Genomic DNA, 19,726 nt, shown 5'->3' with positions numbered 1-19,726 from the left:
CTAAGTTTCTCTTAGGGAAGTGAGTGCTGGTAAAAACAAATGGACGAATAGCTGCTGCTTTCCTTCACATTGGGGAAGCCCTTTCCTGTTTCTAAGGCATTTTCATATACATAATATCAATTGAGCCATATAAAAGCATTTGAAGTAGGCACATTATCATTTGCATTTTATCAGTTATTTAAACTAAGTTCCAAGAAGTCAAGTGATTTGCTAGTGACAGACCAAGAACTAGAAGCCAACTCTGCTGACAACAAATTCAGTACTCTTAAACCATGTATTTCATCCCTCCAGCTTCAAACCTCCAAACCTTAATCTGCTGGGACAGTCCCAATGAGGATGCTAAAGAACGAGGAAACTGAGATGAATCTCTTTTAATTCTATGTCTTCCTTCAGCCTCTGTCCCGTTATTCTGCTCCCCTCTTCTGTAGAACATTGTAAGAGATTTATCCATGTTACCTGTCTCTTAATTCTTCATCGCTCATTCTCTATTCCATTGTAACCTAGTTAGGCCTTAGTCCCCAACACTACACTGAATAGGTTTGGAAAACTCACTGTAGTAGCCAGCCTCCAACAGTCCCCCTTCAATCCCCAAGTCCTGCTACTTAGTCTCTGTGTCCCCTTCTGCGACGTGCCAGGTTGGTCTGTGTTACTGGTAACACACAGTGGAAGTTATGGTATATCACTTCTGAGACTGGCTATGAAGGCTACAGCTTTCTTTTAGAGGGGGGGAGTGGGTAATTAGGTTTACTTATTTATTGTTTTTAGTGGAGGCACTGAGGATTGAACCCAGGACCTCATGTATGCTAGGCATGCAGTCTACCACTGAGCTCTACCCCTCCCTCAAGACTACGGCTTTCATGTTGGGCATGTGTGTTCTTTCTCTCTTGGATCACTCACTCTGGGAGAAGTGAGCTGTCACATTGTAAGAACACTCAGGCAGCCTATATGGAAACATCCCACATGGTGAAGAACTAAAGATTCCAGCCAAGAGGTGGCAAGGAACTAAATCAGCCAATGACCATGTGAGTGGGCAGGACATCAGATATTCCTCAGGGAACCTTCAGATGTTGACAGCCCCAGGCAATATTAAAACTGCAGCCTCATGAGATACTCTGAGTCAGAACCACCAAGCTGAACCACTCTCAGATTCCTGACCTCAGAAACTGTAAATCAACAAATCTCTTTAAAGCTATTTGGTTTCAGTACCCCATCCTCCTTCCCACATAGCCCATCTGGGCACCTTGTCGTCATCTGTACCTCGTTTCCTCCTGAGCTTCTGTGGCTGATCCTGATACTTTGTAATCAATTGGAATAAAACATTCATGGGTCAGAGTCTCACAAAGTTTAGTTTGTTTTCTCCTGAACCACACTCCTGTCTTGGCATGGCTGTACATGGCTAATAATACATTCCAAATGCCTCTTTGTTGCAAAATGTTTTCTCACTTGTTTTCACTTGGTTAATCATGATTATTCAGGATTCAACTCCAGCATGTTTTCCTCCAGGAAGCCTAGTTTGAATTCCTACCCTCAGCTTCTGCCGTGTTTGCATAGCGTAGCATCCTATGTATCCAGACTGCATTCACTTACCACATTCAATTGAAATTCTCTCTATATATCTTTATATTTCTTTCATGGTTTCTTAAGTCTCTCAAAGGCAGAGGTCCTCATGTATCACCACTGTAGCAACATCCTCCAGTTCACTTCCTACCTCATAGTAGACATTCACTCAGTGATGATCTCAGCTGAACAACATTTACGTAAGCTAGAATAGTAAGTTCCTTTAGCATGCCTGTAGGTGAATCCTGCAGATCTGAGAAGCATAAATTCAGGTTTCTTAGACATGAGTAGTTATCCATGGCCAATAGGGGTCATGACCTATAGGTGGCAAATGAGTAAGACAAAGGAGGACACGTGGTTGGTTTAAGGCAGTAAAGAGTGATATGTAACATGGAAAACTGGATCCAAGAACACCATACCCTTTGTTTTGAAAAAAGTCCGTAAGTATGATTTACATAAGGTGAAGTTAATCTGTTTTTAATGCTTTCTAAAATACAATGTAGGCCAACCAAACTGGCAAGACTTTTTGGTGAGCATGTGGGGGTTTTCTTAAGTGCATACTTTTTTAAACTGCCATTTTCTTTGTATTGATTATAAAATTTTACTATAGAAAAATTTGAAAATCTGAGGAGTACAAAGAAACATACAATAATAATCCTACCACCTGTAATCCTACCATCTAGACCTGTACATGCCTGAACATTACATTACATTATACATTGTGTAATATATAAACACATAATACATTCTGATTTTAGATCATTGTTTTCTTTTAAAATTTCAGACATGAGGAGCAACTTTCTGTCTTTAAATATTTACCTATTTATTCAATAAATATTTACTGATCATCTTGAATGCATCAGGAATATCATAATGCATCCCATTATTTAATTAATCCCTTATTGTTGAAAATATAAGTTATTCCAGTGCTTTGCTCTATATATGCTGATGTGGTGAACATTCTTTTGCATAAAATGTTGGGAAGGGTTTAATTTTCAATAGCTCCATCACTCTATGTGTAAAGATACACAGTTTTCAAAAAGGGAAATGAAAATTTTGAGTGCGTTCATAAATTATGAGATATTGCCATCCCCTCAAAATAACAATTCTGACAGTTGCTTTAGGAAAATACTTCAGGATTAGTTTATATAAAATTCACATTGAACCACAGTTCCCTGTGCATCTTCACTAAAAATAATGATGGCGCAAGAAATGGCTTCTCCAAGTGGAACCCCAGGTACTACTGTGCAATATAATTTGGTCCAGAGCATGGAGGTGAGAGATCTGCCACTTGATTTACCACCCACAGTGCAGTCCTTTGAACCAAAGGACTAGCAAGACCTCACATCCTTGTTGCAATTGAGAGAGCTGTGGCCAAGAGGAGATAAGGAAGAAAGTTTAAGTAACTACTATTTGGAAGCGTTATGTTAAATCCTTTAAAAACACAGTGCCAGACACATAACAGGTATTCAGTAAATATTTCCCGAATAAAGAACTATGTAGTCTTACTAGCTCTCTGTTCTTGGAAAACTAACCTTCACCATCTCAGTCTCCTTATCTGTAATAATTATTATCTGTAGATTCCTACAAAAGCCCTGTGAAGTTTAACAAATCTTATCTTACCTGTGAGAAAACTGAGTCTGAGATTTGCTGAGAGACTTGTCCAAGTTCATTAACTACATAGTGGCTGAGCTTGCACTCAGAATACAAGATCGAGTGTGAGAATAGCTCACATCTCAGCATTGTTTCATGAGTCAGGTTCATTCACCTGCCACTGGAGATGTCCAGCGTTCAGTGGGGCAAACAGCTCAAGATACTACAGGGTTTGCATGGAGTCTCACTAATGGCTGGGATGCTGGTGGATATGGGGGCTAGTCATGGTGCATCACTGACTTAAGGCTTCTTTCAGAGTGTCTAGTCCAAATCCAACCTCACCTAATGCTTGAATTCCTAGTAAAACAGCCTTACCATGTGGCCACAATCTCTGTTTCAAACCTGTTGGTGTGGGTCCTGAGGTAGCCCCTACAATCTTCAGCCTGGTCTAATCTCAGAATTTCCTGTTGAATTTAATCTAATCAAGACCATGCCCCAAAATAGTAAACACAATGAATACAGCTGGGGTCTTCTGCTAGGTGTTTAAACTTCATTACTCTGTTTAATTCTCTTAATAAGTATGTGATAGATACGCATAAAAGTTGCAGCTTAACAGTGACTTTCTTAAGGTCATAAATTAAGACATAGTCAGATTGGTAGTGTAGGTGAGATTGGTCAGATTCTGAAGCCAACGTTCAAACTCTTGGCCCCAGTTTTATAAATTCTGGATGCCAACGCATTAGTGTCAGGGCCACTGCACTGCACTGTGCAATTCCAGGGGGCACTATCCACTTCCATGCAGCATACTGAGTGGTTATGAAATTTAGTGAGTCTCAAACTGCATTAGAAAATGCACGATAGAAAATATACAAGCGCATCATACATAGTAGTGTTCTATAAAATGTGTGTGCGTGCATGTGCGTGCGTGTGTGTGTGTGCGTGCGTGTATGTGCGTGTGTGTGCATGTGTGTGCGTGTAGCAACAACATACAATGGCTGAGAGCACAGATTCTGGAGCCAGGTAACTTGAGTTTCCATCCTGGATCTGCCCTTTGCCGACTGCAAGACTTTGTGTCACGCCTCAGGTTCCTTACCTGTAAACTAGAGTTAAGAATGGTGACTGCCTCATACGGTTATTGAGAAAATTCAAGAAGTTAATGTATATAAGGCACTTAGCATGACACCTGGCACATGGTAAGTACTCTCTCCCATTTAAAAATCTAATCTACAGTTACTGCTACTAGTATTATGATGTGTGTGTGCACTGGATCATGAGGTAAAAGGTACTTTTCTTAGTAGAGATCATGGCCAAAAAATTTGAAGGCCATTGCCCTCAACTATTTTGTCTCCCTTTTAAGCAGGTCCTATGGAATTTTCAAATAACCCTCTGATAATATATTACTGAATTTGGCTCTACTCCTGTGAACACGGAGAGATTAGACATTTGTACTCTGGCAATCCAGCTATTGGAGAAGAAGAGGTGGAGGTGGTACTTGGGTAATCAGGAATAATTGGTTATCATTTCTAATAGTCCAGTGGGAACTATCAGAATAAAAGAAGATCCACAGAGAATGTAACCAAAAATGGCAATGGGAATGAGATTGGACAATAGAATCTTTGAATTTAAGTCTGTTTTCCCTATGCTCATCAGAAATTTGAAAACTTGAAGCAAAGTTATACAGTTGCTTTTTTAGTGACATATAAGGAGTCTAGAAAAACTGCCCATTCTCATGCTCTAGAAGTCCCAGCCATCTCCCCAAACCTGTATTAGACTTAGGGAAAGCAACATAATGTGGGACAGTGGATAAACACTGGCTTTGAAATCTGGAGACCAGGGCTGGATTCCCAGTTTTACCGTTTACTAGCTGTGTGGCTGTGAGTGGGCCACGCAGGTCATACATTTTCACACATTTTTGGGATATATAATATCTAATTTTCATTTCTATAAAATGTGTTATACCATTCCCTCTACTCTCATCCTTAAAGGGAAGACGTAAGGACCGAATGAGGTAGCGTCTTTTAAAATATTTAAGATCCACAATTTTGAGGCGTTTTCTGTAACACTGTGGATTGACATGTCACGCCGAAATCTTGATCACAGTATGTTTCCTGATATGAACTCACCTATCTTTACACAGTCATCTCTCACTCTTTCTCCCTTGAACTCTGTGTTCCAGCTATATACCTGTATATGAAAGGGAGCAGGGCATTTTATAAAACATGTATATCAACAAATACATAAAACACTTTTTAATTTTATAAGATGTCATAGTCTCTTTTTTGTCTCATCTTCACACTCATCTTCTATCTGCCCAGAACATTTTCCCACCTTCTCATTATGGCGCTGCAATCAGATATTCCCTTATCTCGGCAGCATTTTTCTCTCCCAAGTCCATTTATGTATCCTATCTCACAGCCCCTGTATTTCCCTTGCTCCTTTGTATTGTATTTGTTTCTGTTTACAATTGACTTTTTCCTTGTCTGTACTAGTCTCATAATGTCTAATTTGTCACTGACAAATTCTCAGTATTTTTCAGCATCTGAAACAATAGTTGCTCAATAAATGCAAATATTGATTTAAAAATCATCATCTCATCAAATAAATTATGATCATACCTTGACTGATGGGGGCTGTAAACCAGAACAAATTCTTGGGCAATCAGGTGTGAAGACGGCAAATTAGGACGGCAAGCCAAACTGAAAGTAACAAGCCACTATTGTAACAACAGTGCAGGCAAGATGCCAAAGGAAAAAGGCACGGACTACTCAGTGTTCCATTCCCCCCACAACGTAGCACCGCACACGGGGGGTTTGACGACACGCTGCACAGCCGGGTGGGGGATGGGTGGGAGCGGTTTGTCTTACTGCTGAAGAGCTCAACTCCACACACTTTGGGGACAGCCCAAGTGAGATGCAGAGACTACCTCATCACGGACTCAAATGCGTTGACCATTGAAGGTATTGATCAGTTGGCTCAAAGGATCTGTCCCTGAGCCAGAATTCTTAGCCTAGGCCAGGGCCTGGCAGATGGGACAGCTTTCCAGGCTGTTTGGGCAGCTTCTAACGACAGCGGTCGTCCAGCACGTAAGTACCGTCCCAGGACGATGTCTACATTTCCCTGGGCCGATCTCTCGAGGATCCGGGAAGCAACCGGCTGCACATCTGCTGGCTCTGGAGTGGAACATAATTTGGTCCCCAGGTTTAGCTGACCTAAACAATCGGCTGGGTCAGCGTAGGGATTTTTGGGATAAGCATCCACATGGGTAACAAAAAGCCTGGAAGACGCAGAGCCAATTTTTATCCAAATGCCTCATCCCCACAAGTGGGGCTTGGTTTGTATGCCCAACCAAATGACCAGCCCATTAGGCACAGAGCAGAGTCAGGTAGGACCGTGGTCTCTATGTAGTCCACCAAGAGGACCCCCAGCTACAGCATTTTTCCATCAGGCTTTAGTGACAAAGGCAAGCGAAATGACACATGGATAATATTCTACAACAAAGAAGTATTCAGTAGTGGGAGCTGTAACAATGGAGAATGTAGGGCCCTGAAGGAACCCACTACCCATAGCTGGCCCTGGCCAAGGGTCCCAGTGGTAATGGCCTCAGTCCCAAAACTGGAGAGTGTGATCGTCCTCTCTGTCACCCCAGTGCCCAGAGACGCGGGGATTACAGTCACCTGTGCACCAGTATCCCCAAGGCCCAAGAAGCTCAGTTCTCCTCCACCACTGCATTGAAGTCTGCCCCTGGCACGGGGCCTCTGACCCCACCAGGAGACAGGGGGTCTTCAGCCTAACTCCGAGTCTTGTTTACTTGTGAAGGATGAGAGGTCCAGGGAAAGGTTGGCAGGGCTGTCTGACTCATCTCCAGGCTCACCGGGTGGGGCAGAGGGAACAGTATTTATGTCAGTCACAGAGGCCTTCCTGTGAATACCCTAGAGTAGCTGCCCCTGGGTCCCGCTGGCCTGGCTTCTGGCCATGAATTACCTGGCAGTGGGAAGCCTGCCTCACCAGGCTCGGGGCAGACAGCCGGGCAGTGGCTCCCTGGCTGGGACTCCTGGAGGTGGTGCAGGGTGGGCCAGTTTCGGTGCAGTACTAGCTTCCACTGGGGACGGGGATGTTGGCATCGAAAAACCTATGGCTGGATGGCATATACTCTCTACCCAAACTGGCACTGCATGGCTTCGGGTGGGGAAAGCCCCGTTGCCACCCTTACATTGCCTTCTCTCTGTCCATGAGTCTTTGAGGTGATTGCAGTGAGCTTCCCCTGCATGGCATCATGGAGCCCGAGGGAGGCCAGCAGGGGCCCGTCCAGCTGCTGGACAGAGTGGAGACTGTGCTGCTCTGGTCACCGCTGCTGCTGGAGTTGGGATCTTGGTGGTGGCGGCCACTCTCCAGGGCACTCTGAAGGAGGGAACCTGGAGTGACACTGCCCACAAGGCACCACTTTCCCTCACTAAAATGAACAAGATTATCTCTTTTGTCATACAGGCAAGATGTGATGTAGACGAACCAAATTTCTAAGGTCTCCTGGGGCCACTGAGTGAAGCAACCCTACCTTCTCTTTCACAGGAGGCATGAGTCTCAACAACTTCCTTTGCTACCAGGGCTACCAGGCATGGTCAGCGTCAGGGAGCTGCTTAAAATTAATGTTACTAGACACAGCTCAGCTGGGCCTCCCAAAGTCTCTGGCCCGCTTGTCAGAGGACCGTGCGCAGTGCTTGGGGCAGTTTTCTTGGGGCCCCTGTGTTGGATTTCTTATTTGACCCACTTGGGGGGCTCAGCCAGGGTGTCGGAGGGTAAAGAGAAGGAGCAGTAATTAACTGTAGAGAGGCTATAAACAATCTGCTAGCACTAGGGAAGTGCTCTTGAGAGAGGAAGGAGGCAGGGCACAGCCATTCAAGGAGTAACACAGTCGTTAACACCAGGATGGCGAGAGATTCAACCTCCTGTAGGCCTTGGGAAATCTGACCTCCAGCAGACCTTGAGCTTCATTATACGCCCATTGTTATATGTTAACATGGTGAACAACATGCCCCCAGGCACCATGGCAGTCCCAAGGCTAGCCACAAAAGGTCAAAGAGTGGGAAGTGGCCAACTTCCTGGGAATCCTCGCCCCTTCCCCAAGGTAGTTAGACTGGTCCTTCCACTTATTAGCATATGCAGGCACTGACCTCAAGAAAACTGGCAACACAGCACCTCCCAGCTGCCCCTCCTCTCCCTCTTTGGAGACGGCCCGCACTCTGTCTACGGAGTGTGTACCTACTTTTACTCTAATCTGAGCACCCAATCCCCACATCTCGTGGCCTTTCTTCCTATCGTTTGAAACAGCCTATGCTCTATGCAGTACGTATCTCTCTGAATAAATCTGCCTTTACTCAACTGTGGCTCCCTCTTGAATTCTTTCCTGCATGAAGCCAAGGACCCACACTTGGCGAGGCACATCCCAGGGGCTCAACCAAAGCTGGGGACACGGCCCTCCTCACGCCCCACATCCGTTTTTCCTGCATCACTCTGAGGAACCATCTGGGTTTTGCTCTTCCCAAACAGCATGGTGCTCCGTTAACCACCCTGCTTACTGTGCCAATTTGTCAAGGTGTGGAGGTGGTCACTTAGGGCAATGAGCCAAATGAAAGTAATAATCCAGCCTTTATTGCCTGGGTGTGACAACCCAGGCCAGAGACAAAGAAAAAGGCACTGGCTCCTGAAATTCCATTTTTTCCCCCCACAGAAAGGCGCTGAGTGCGGGGCAGCTGACAGGCAGTGCAGGTGGGAGATTACCTCGCTGCCAAGGAGCACCTCTGAATTTTTAAGAGCCCAGGGGTGCAGGAAGACAGGAAAGGGCTACAAGAGGAAAAGCACTGAGTCAGTGGGGAGAAAAGTGCCTCAGTCAAGGCCCCTTGACATGGAGGTGCTAGTGGAGGTGCCTCAACCAAGGCCCCCAGCGAAGAGCCCCCTTAATGGAGGCATCTGGGTTAGGAATGCAGACAGTCTACTCCTGCGAGCACAGCTGGCCTGGGGGCCTGGGGGCCTGGGGGCCTGGGGGCCTGGGGGCTGAGTCCTTGACCGCAGCTCTTCCCAGCAAACTTCAGTGTCCTGGCTCTGCACTGGGCCTGGTGTAGGGGAGGGCAGCTTCCCCCATGAGGCCCGCCAGACAGAGCCTCATTGCCTGAGGTCAGGCAGGATGTCTGCATGGCGCTGGGCTCCTGACAAATAATCTAAGTAGGTCCAGATGGATAAAGAGACAGGGGTGGAAGTGGGAGGGAGAAGTAATATTGCAAACAGATCCAAAGCTAGACACATGAAGCCCCGCCCCAGCTCCAGAGCTCATTTCCCCCATTCAACACCAATTTCAATGCATCATTCCCATAAATCTATTTTCTTTTCTTTTTCTATTCCCGCTCTGCTGTAAGTTGGACAAGGAGAGATGGATAGCTCAGTAGAGCTCATATCCAAGAATGAGAACCAGGAAGCCCCAAGGAGGTCAAGACCAGATCCAAAGTCAAGTGAGGCAGACAGGAGTACTGGGAAGCTCAGATGAGGGTACTGAAGTTGTCTTTCATGTACATCTCAGTTCATGCCTATCGTTGGCTCCTAAGGAACACAGTTCCTTACTTCTAACCCCCTTCAATCTTCTATCAGAGAAAGTAAAACATGCATTTGAAGAACCTTGTGCCCAGTAGCATTGAGAGGCTAGCAATCTCTTTCTCTTCTCACAGCAACGCCTGGAGCCCATACCAGACATTCCAGCAAATAACACACGCCAGCAATTACAAATTTAACAGAGAAGGGAGGGTGGCCCAGCAACAGAGGAAGAGTGGAAGAGACATCTTACAATCTACTGAGAGATGAGCCCTGGCACCTCGGTTTTTAATTTTAAAAGCACTGCGTAATGTGCTGTATAGATGTGAGTTGCTTTCCTGTCTTGGATTTCTCCTAACTCATTTGCCACTGGTCTCAGCACCCCAGGAGGATAGAATTAACTTTATTTCCGCTGCCTCAGGTTTTCTTCCTATAAATAGTTGGAGAAAAATGGGAAAACAGTGTTTTATTTTCTTTATGAAGCTATCACAGGATTTGTAGCTGTGTAACCAAAGAACTAAGAGACAACGAGTCAGGGAATACAAAACATCTGCAACCAAATGAAGGTTCTCAGGGGGGATTTGAAAATGAGAGCAACTGAGAAGATAAGACTTGACAGAAAGAATATCAGCTTCTGCTTTGGTACTGCTCTGATCATGGCTCTCATCAATTATTTACACAAGGAAGATCTACATTAAAATGAATCATGAAATTCTGAATTGCTCCTTTACATTAATAATGAAACAACTGCACCAAATGCAAACAGACACCGCTAATAGAATATGAAATAATGCTTAACACACAAAGGGAAAGGGCCTATTTAAGTGAAACATCGAGGAGCTAATTAATGTACTTCCGTGAGGGCGATGGTCCGTGACCCAGATCGGCAGCCTTTACCTGTCAAAAGAAGTTGGTTTGTTTCATCGGCAGTTGTCATATTTAGAGCTACATTTAGACCTGCCCCAAGTCTTAAGTACCAGGGAGTCTGAGGGTAACCTGAACCACAGTAAATGGCCCAACAGAATTTCGGGACACAGCATGGACATGCCAGCTCAGGCTGGAAACCTGGCAAGTCCCAGGTGGAAGGCTTCTCTTTTCTATCTCTTCTCATCATCTAGTGGAAGCTTTAAGTACCATTCTCTGTCTCCCATATGAACACATCCTTGGTTACCTCTGCTCACAAAGACCTCTCTTCTCAAAATTTCTGCGGTGTATTTGCCCTGTCACATCCCAGCATTTGGTAGTATGGAGTCCTAGTTTTGCTACTGGCACTAATTTTTCCTATTTCATCCTAGGATGTATTAGATGTGGTCTCTACTCTCATAATTTTTCCCCAGGTTGGGGCAGGTTTCCAATCATCTTTCCTGGCCATGCATTAAAGAATTTCCGTGATCCTGGAAAAGGTCTAGAGGTATCAAGTCCATGGTAACACTGAACCTCTATTTGACAAGAATTTAAGAACACAGAAGACTGGGGAAAAAGAATGAAGAAAAATTAGGGAGAATGGCATGCCAAGAAGTGAACTGAATTTCACACAAGATCAGAACTCGAGTCTGGCTTTAATCATTTGCTGCTTAGGCAGTTTGGGGCTAGTCATTTAATAACACTGAGACTTGGTTCCTCCCTCCTGTGTAAAACAAAGAGAAAAGCACCTTTACCCAACTTCATGGATTGTCAGGATTGCTGAACATTAAATGCTTTGTATGTTGTATAAAGCCACTCACAGATACCAAAGCGCCTCTTTGGCATAGCAGGTAACAACACAGACTGTAGGTCACACCATGTGGGTTTGAATCCTAGTTTTGCAACTTCCTAGCATAGCATTAACCTCTCAATAGCTTAGTTTCCTAATTTGCAAAATAGGGATTACTATGGCATCTCACAAGACTGCTGTGCAAATTAAATGAGTTTCCTATGTATAGTGCACAGAGCCGCGGTGGTAAGCAAGCACCAAATCAACGTGGATCATTACTGCTTTACAAAAATGAGTAGGAACATGCTAGTGTAGCTTTTAAGCTGCTGCCCCGCACAGAAAGAGAGCTCAGCGGAAGTTATCAGCCCGGCTGCTGTGACTGTTCCAACAATGGTAAGAGACAGGTTAGGCATCCAGGATGACATCCTCAGATCTGTGCTTCTGGTGAGCAGTACCTTAAGGATGTTTGTTTTCCTCAATTAATGCTTTATTTATGTAATTACTTGAAAACATTCTACGCTTGAACCTGTTATAATATTCTCTGTACTGTGCTACAAACCATGCACATTTTATCATGCTGTGGTCAGAAGAATTACAATGTTCTTAAAAGCCATTCCTGATTTAACATACATGCTTGATGGGGAACTGAGGAAGAAAATTTGATATTTCATTCAAATCCTGAGATACGTAAAATTAAATATCTACCTCTAATCAGCAACCAAATGTTTGGAAATGGAATCCCATAAACGTGAGAAAAAAATGGTTGCAATAAAATTATTCAGACATGCTTTTGCAAAGATGAATGGTTCTTCTACAAGTCATGACCCACTAATGGTCAGTGGGCTAATCCAAGGTCCAGTACAAACAGGTTTCCTGTATTCTTTGTGGCTGACTCCCCTGTGTTCATGCGTCTTTATTATAGGTGGGAGCTCTAGTGTCAACCAGGGTCGGCAGCAAAGTGAGAAAGTAGCCACACTGGACGTGGCACAGAACAAGGTCAAAAGTGCCAGAAACTCTTCTTTTGGCACTCCTGTGAACACCACATCCTTCCTCTTCCATCTGCTCACAGGGGTTGGAATAAAAGTACAGAACTCTTCCAATAAACACACAGAATCTTGTTCTTTCCCAGAAATTTTACAACTACTCCTCAAATGATGCCCATAAACATAGCAACTGCCTGTCGGAAGCATGCAAATCAGGTCTAAATATCCATCCTTGTTCTCCCAGGCAATGCCGCCTCTCAGCACTTTGCTTCAGCAGAGACTCTGCAAGGCTCATGAGTGACCACCAGTGGCTAGGCCTGGCCCGTCCTTCTGTGGCCCCCGCCTCACTGTCCTGGCTGTTGGGCAGATGAGCAGAAGGGGAGTGAGAGTTAAAGAACAGGGAGTGTGGTGGAGGCTCCCAGCTGCTCCTCTCACTTGTCCAGACTGTGACTCTTCAGAGAAACTTAAAGTGCGCTTTTCCAAAAGGTGTGCTCCACAATGGTGTTAGATGCTGTGTGACAAAGAATGCCTTCCACAGTCCGGTGGTCTTGTAACTTGGGAAAATTCTAGGTTATACGAAGTTAAATAGGTTTTGCAATGGCAAACTTCCTCAGAACCTGTAGTGAGTATTCTAAGAAAATCAGCTGGTCTCTTGGCCAGTACCTCCACCAGATGACTTGTAATGATTTCTGGAGGGTGAGCTGAGAAACCTCAATAGTGCATTAGAGGGCGGAAGGGATAGAGAATTTCTCTGCCTGGACTCCTGCCATCTCCTGTCTCCCTCTGGTTAGCATCCTCCTTTTGGGGAGTTATTTCCCCGGCATTTCAGGGTTGCATCACCCGAGGAGATGGTGAGGGGAAGCCAGAGCCCCCCCCCACACACACACTGTGCAGCAGCAGGATGGGGCCACTGGAGACTCTGAGCTAAAGCTCTAGGCCCGGGGGAGTCAACTGCATGGCTGGCATGCAGCCCCCGCTGCTGAGGCACAGAGGCAGCCACGGAACAGCCGAGGCCTGGGTGGGAGACGCATGAGGTCGGGTGAGAGACTCTGGGAAAGTGCTGTCTTATTGGACTCTCTCCCCATTTGTGACACGTGCAAGAAGCCTGGTGTAAAGCAAAGCCAGTAACGAGAAGACTACACAGGGACCTCAAGAAGGTAGAAAGTGTTAGACACATGCTCTTGCTCCCAAGGAGTCTTGGGTGAGAAGGTACAAGGGGCACAAGAAACTACCAGTGAAGAGCCTAAGAAAACAAACACAGGTGAAACAAGTTCAAGGCGAGGTCTGGATCGTGTGTTCTCAGAGTGCAAAGGGAAGGGTGGTTCTGTAGGAAGCCAGAGAAAGAGAAGACGTAGGAGTGCTTTGTGTAAAAGGCCAGGAATGAGATGCGGAAGTCAGACTGGCTAAGAAGTGAGGTACGTAAAAGAAGAGGACATTCGATGGAATCCAAAACCGAGAGTGAGTTTTGTTTGGGAAGCCTTTCATTAAGACAACTGCCCAGCTTTAAGGTGGCTTTTTCTAACCCAGAAATAAGCATTTCTCCTTTGCACCTTCATGCATCCTGTACATACCACCGTAATTTTTAAAACTTAAATTAGTTAACATGTCCAGAAGTGAACTCTCTGATTGCTCCCTTTTCCTATGCCTGTTTTTCCTGCAGTTTTCTCCATTTACGTTAGTGAGGACCCTCTGTTCAAGCTGCTGAGACCAAAACCTTTGTCTCCTCTCCTCTGTCTGCTGTCTCATTCTCTACATTCATTCCATCCAGAGGTCCTCCTGGCTTGACCCGTAAAAGGTGTCCAGAATCGGATAGCACCTCCTGTTCAAGCTGCTGAGACCAAAACCTTTGTCTCCTCTCCTCTGTCTGCTGTCTCATTCTCCACATTCATTCCATCCAGAGGTCCTCCTGGCTTGACCCGTAAAAGGTGTCCAGAATCGGATACCACCTCCCAGTCTCAGCATGGAGACTTTTTAAGCCACCAGAATGATTGCACCAGCCTCCTAACTGGTCTTCCTGCTTTCAGTCGGGTGTATTCACAGTCTGTTGGTCACCCAATGACCAGAGTGAGCTTGTTAAAATCTATGTCAGCCACTTTTCTGCTGAAAACTCTTAAATAGTTCCCTCTGTTACTTAGAGTAAGAGCCCAGCTCCCAGCAATGGTCTTTAGCTGGACGTGATCTGGCTCCTGCTTGCTTCTTGCTGCCTTCTCCTATTATCCCTCCCCTTCACCCCTGTTCATTCTGCGCCAAACCACACAGGGCCATTCCTGACACTTCAGGCGTGTTTTTGCTCAAGGTCCTTCCATAGGCCAACCCCTCTGCCTGCAGTGCTTCTCCCCAGGTATTTACATGTCATGCCCCCCTTTGCCTTCTTTGTTTGTTTATGGCAACACGTCAAGGAGAACTTCCCTTGATTTTAAAACTACAGCCCTTTAACTCCAGTATCTTTATTCTCCTTCCCTGCTTTCTCTCCTCCCAAGCATTTATCACCTTCGGCACATATGATTTTTTCCTGCCTCCTTGCCAGAATGTAAACTCCATGAAGGCAGGGTTTTGGGGCTGCTTGCCCACTGCTTTATACTCAGTGTTTACAAAGGTAGCTGATCTATCACAGACACTCTAACAATAGGCAAAACATTTTCTGACATAAATCTTAGCAATGTTCTCCTAGGGCAATCAACCCAGGCAATAGAAATAAAAATGAAAATAAATAAATGGAATCTAATTAAACTTATAAGCTTTTGCACAGCAAAGGAAACTATAAGCAAAACAAAAAGACAGCCTATGGAATGGGAGAAAATATTTTCAAAAGATGAAACTGATAAGGGTATATTTTCCAGAATATATAAACAGCTCATACAACTTAATAAAAAAATAAACAACCCAATCCAAAAATGCACAGAAGACCTAAACAAGCAGTTCTCCAATGAAGACATATAAATGGCCAATAGGCACTGGAAAAAATGCTCACAATCGTTAATTATCAGAGAAATGCAGTTCAAAAATACAATGAGGTATCACCTCACACCAGTCAGAATGGCCATCATTCAAAAGTCCACAGACAATAAATGCTAGAGAGGTGTGGAGAAAAGGGAACCCTCCCACACTGTTGGTGGGAATGTAGTTCGGTGCAGCTGTTATGAAAAAACAGTATTGAGATTCCTCAAAAAACTAAAAATAGACTTACCATATGATCCAGAAATCCTACTCCTGGGCATATATCCAGAGGGAACTTTAATTTGAAAAGAAACACGCACCCCAGTGTTTATAGCAGCACTATTTACAATAGCCAAGACATAGAAACAACTTAAATGTCCATTGACAGATGACTGGATAAAGAAGTTGTGGAATATTTATACAATGGAATACTACTCAGCCATAAAAAATAATAAAATAATGCCATTTGCAGCAACATGGATGGAACTGGAGATTGTCATTCTAAGTGAAGTAAGCCAGAAAAAGAAAGAAAAATACCATATGATATCACTTATATGTGGAATCTTAAAAAAAAGGCAAATGAATTTATTTAGAAAACAGAAACAGACTCATAGACATAGAAAACAGAATTATGGTTACCAGTGGGGAAAGGGGTGGGAAGGGATAAATTGGGAGTTCAAGATTTGCAGATACACACTACTATATATAAAATAGATGAACAACAAATTTATACTGTACAGCACAGGGAACTATATTCAATATCTTGTAGTAACCTATAATGAAAAAAAGAATATGAAAACAAGTATATGTATGTATATGAATGACTGAACAATTATGCTGTACATCAGAAATTGACACAACACTGTAAACTCACTATACTTCAGTAAAAAAAAAAACTTACCAAATGAACAATGAATTAAATAAAATTTGGTTACTTTCACATGTCTGTCTACTATCATGTGAGCTTCTAAAACCATGAAATATTCTATTTTAATCATTAGCCCAGAGCACACAACTTGGCTCTTTGTGAGGTCTTAATAATATTTCGGACATGAATGAAGGAGAGAACACTGAGTTAACTTTTAGCATTTGTTACACAGAAACGTGTTGTTTGAAGACAGGTTCCAAAGGAGGTGGGTGACAGAAGAGGGAGGAAACAAACATTTGTTGAAGACTTGCTACCTAATCTGCATACATTTTCAAAATAACCACTTGGGATAGAAAGCAGTGACTGCCCAGGTAAGAGATGAGACACCTCCATGCCAGAGGGTTCTGGTAGCCTGTCTACAGTCTCACAGCTGGAGAGGCAATGCTCTCGAACATCCAGTCTGTCACATGGTGCCTGTGTGACCTGATGCTTACTGCAAGCCTAACGCTTGATTTGAACAAAATGTCCCCAAGGATAAACTAGCCTTCACTTTGCCTTAATGTTTAGACTGATCATTTCTTCCCCTTTGTGGGTTTTTTTCCTCTCTACTGAAGGGAGTCGATTGTGTGTTAAGCCCCAATTTAAATTTCACTAGATAAATGTTCAATTCTCTTAAATCACTCACTTACAGCCCAGTCTTTCCTGCTTTTCCGGTGATTTTACCTCCACCACCATCAAAGATCCTTCCTCAATTATTTGCATATTTAGTTATTTATGATTAAATGAAATCATCATCTTTATTTAATTTGCAAAGGCTCGTGGGATCCGGTAGCAAGCCAGATGTGTGCAATTAGGCTGGGTACCACAAGGAACACCCCAATCAGCAGCTTGTGGGCTGCAAGCTTGCTCATTAATGTTTCTCTTTGCTTTCTACAAGTTTGTGCCTGGCAGTTACTCTGCGGGAGAACTGACCTGGCAAAATGAAGGTCTTTATTTATTTTTTAATCCCAACTGATCTTTGAAGTTTTCTGTCTCAGTTCACCTGGTCAGGAATGGAAAAGTCACTGGTTCTGAATTAGAAATTGCTTTACTTGGGTTTTGCTTTTGAATGAGACATAAAAGTTAAACTCCTTTTCCAGCACACCTTTTCCAGCTCGAACAGTCACAGCTAAGAAAGGAAGCCTTGAGAAATCCAGTTATGTGCCTGAAGATTACATCACATCACCTCTTAATGCAATGCATGTAGAGATGTATTTAGGCAGAGGGACTCTTGATCATGATCAAGGCAGTTATGCAGAAGAGAGACATGCAAAAAGGGAAAGGTACTCCTAATTGCATAGGAAATAGCTCAGATATAACTAGAGCATCTCCCTGGAAAAAAAAATCAGAATTAAACAGGCCATCTGCACTATCCCTGATTAGAGAAAAGGAGTAAAATTCAATTTACTTTTACGAGATGACCACGGAAGCAATAACATTGTGAAGAAGCACCTCATTCATAACATGAGTAAGGCAACCCAGCTTTACAAGTTTCTGTGTTTTCATAGACTTAGTGGAGAAAAACAAAAGGGGCTTGATAATATAATTTGTGGCTTATTTTCTCCATGAACTTGTCATTTTTCTGCAAGTGGCTGGGAGTGCTTAGTTGAAGCACTAGTCAGTGGGTCATCTCAGGGACTGGATTATCTCAGAGAGGCTGGAAGATGAGCCGGAGTGAAGACAGCAGAAGAATTAAAACTGCCTCAGAGGTTTTAAGGAAAGTTGAGAGGGGATACCAACAGCAAGCACTGAGCCTAAAAGTCACATTGGGATTGTAAAAAAGGACTATGAAACAAACAAGCAAAAACCCCAGACACATAGGTAGGGATAGATTAAAAGTAGTTAATGCAACAAAAACACAAAGCAATTTTTTAATGCCCCTTATTATGTTAAATATTCACATTTAGAGTAACCTCTCTGTACCTGTGGATGCAGAACCTGGAGATAGCAAGGGCCAGCGCACTGTGCCATTTTACATAAGGGACTTGAGCACCCATGGATCTGGGTATCTGCAGGGGTCCTGGAACCAGTTCCTGGAGGATACCATGGGATGACTGCATTAACATATGTTAATCCTCTGAGGAAATTTATCAGCCACACATATTAGGATTGACCAAGTTATAGCTGAGGAGTTAGGAATTAGAGATGCTAAATAACTTGCCTAAAGGTCATGCCGCTCTGCAGTACCCAAAATGGGATTCCTCCTCAGATTTATTTCACACAAAAACACATGTTTTCCTTCAGCATTTTAAACTATAAGGCAATCTGGGAGAGTCCTGAATAGTTTCTGGGAACACTATTTAGGTGATTTGATATGTCTTAATTTGTGAATGTGTATACCAAGATTGGGTGGGTTATTTTGGTTTAAAGATACATGGTTAGAGTCTACAAACATAAAGATGTTAACACATGGGGCATCTCAAAGGTTAAAAAAAACTGCTCATTTTTATCCCAGATCTATGACAAAAGTGTGTGAGTTTAAGGAATGTCATTTTCCCTTTCTAGTTCTCTGTTTCTCCATGTTTGTTATGATGGAAGTGAGTTTGTTTGTCTCTAAGGACACTTTATGAATATATATTCTATGATTCTGCTATGTGCACTTCTATGCCATGTTTCCCAGATCACTGGGGGTTAAAATAATTGTGAGTAGTCTAAGTGGCTTGGTTTGTCATAATATATACTAACATTTATTATCTTATATATATGACATTGCTTTAAATACTTTATTTAATCCTCTCAACAAAACTATATGAGCTGGAAAAAAAACCAAAAAAAACTATATGAGTTGAGTTCTATCATTACTCCCTTATAACAGGTAAGAATACTGAACAGTCAAATACTGAATAAATTTCCCAGTGTCATATAGTAACGACTGTAAACTCCAGGATTCAAATCTAGATATTTTAGTTCAAGAGTTTGTGTTTTTAATTATTATCCTTCTCTACCTCTGTCATCACGAGATGACTGTAGCCTGTATCTCCGCCAGGTGCTTACACATCCTAATGAGATCTGAGACACAGCCAATGGGGCTGCGGTGCTATTTAGGTGATCTCCTTAGAAAAAGGTACTCCTGAAACATTTTCGATGACTGATTTAAATAGTTATGTGAATTCTATTTGTATAGTCTGAATCAGCTTAAACCATATGCCAAAGGTATTAATATGGTGATTTCTGACCTAGAATTTTATTCAGTGGTAAAATGTTCATTTGTAACTCTAATCTTAATAAATATAGACATAAACCCTGAACAGAATACTAGGGAATTGAATCTAGCAATATGTGAAAAGGATTACATGTGGAATGACATATGGAATCTATTTTAATAATTCAAGGTAGGTAAATTATCTCAAAATAAGTTACTGTAACACAACACACCAACAGAATAAAGGACAAAAACAACATGATCATCTCAATAGACATGGAGAAATTCAACACTCGCTCATGATAATTATTCAACAAATTGGAAACAGAAAGGGAATT

Source organism: Camelus bactrianus, chromosome 10 (genome assembly GCF_048773025.1).
Source record: "Camelus bactrianus isolate YW-2024 breed Bactrian camel chromosome 10, ASM4877302v1, whole genome shotgun sequence".
NCBI classification, from domain to species: domain Eukaryota; kingdom Metazoa; phylum Chordata; class Mammalia; order Artiodactyla; family Camelidae; genus Camelus; species Camelus bactrianus.
Note: the sequence above shows the minus strand (reverse complement) of the source record.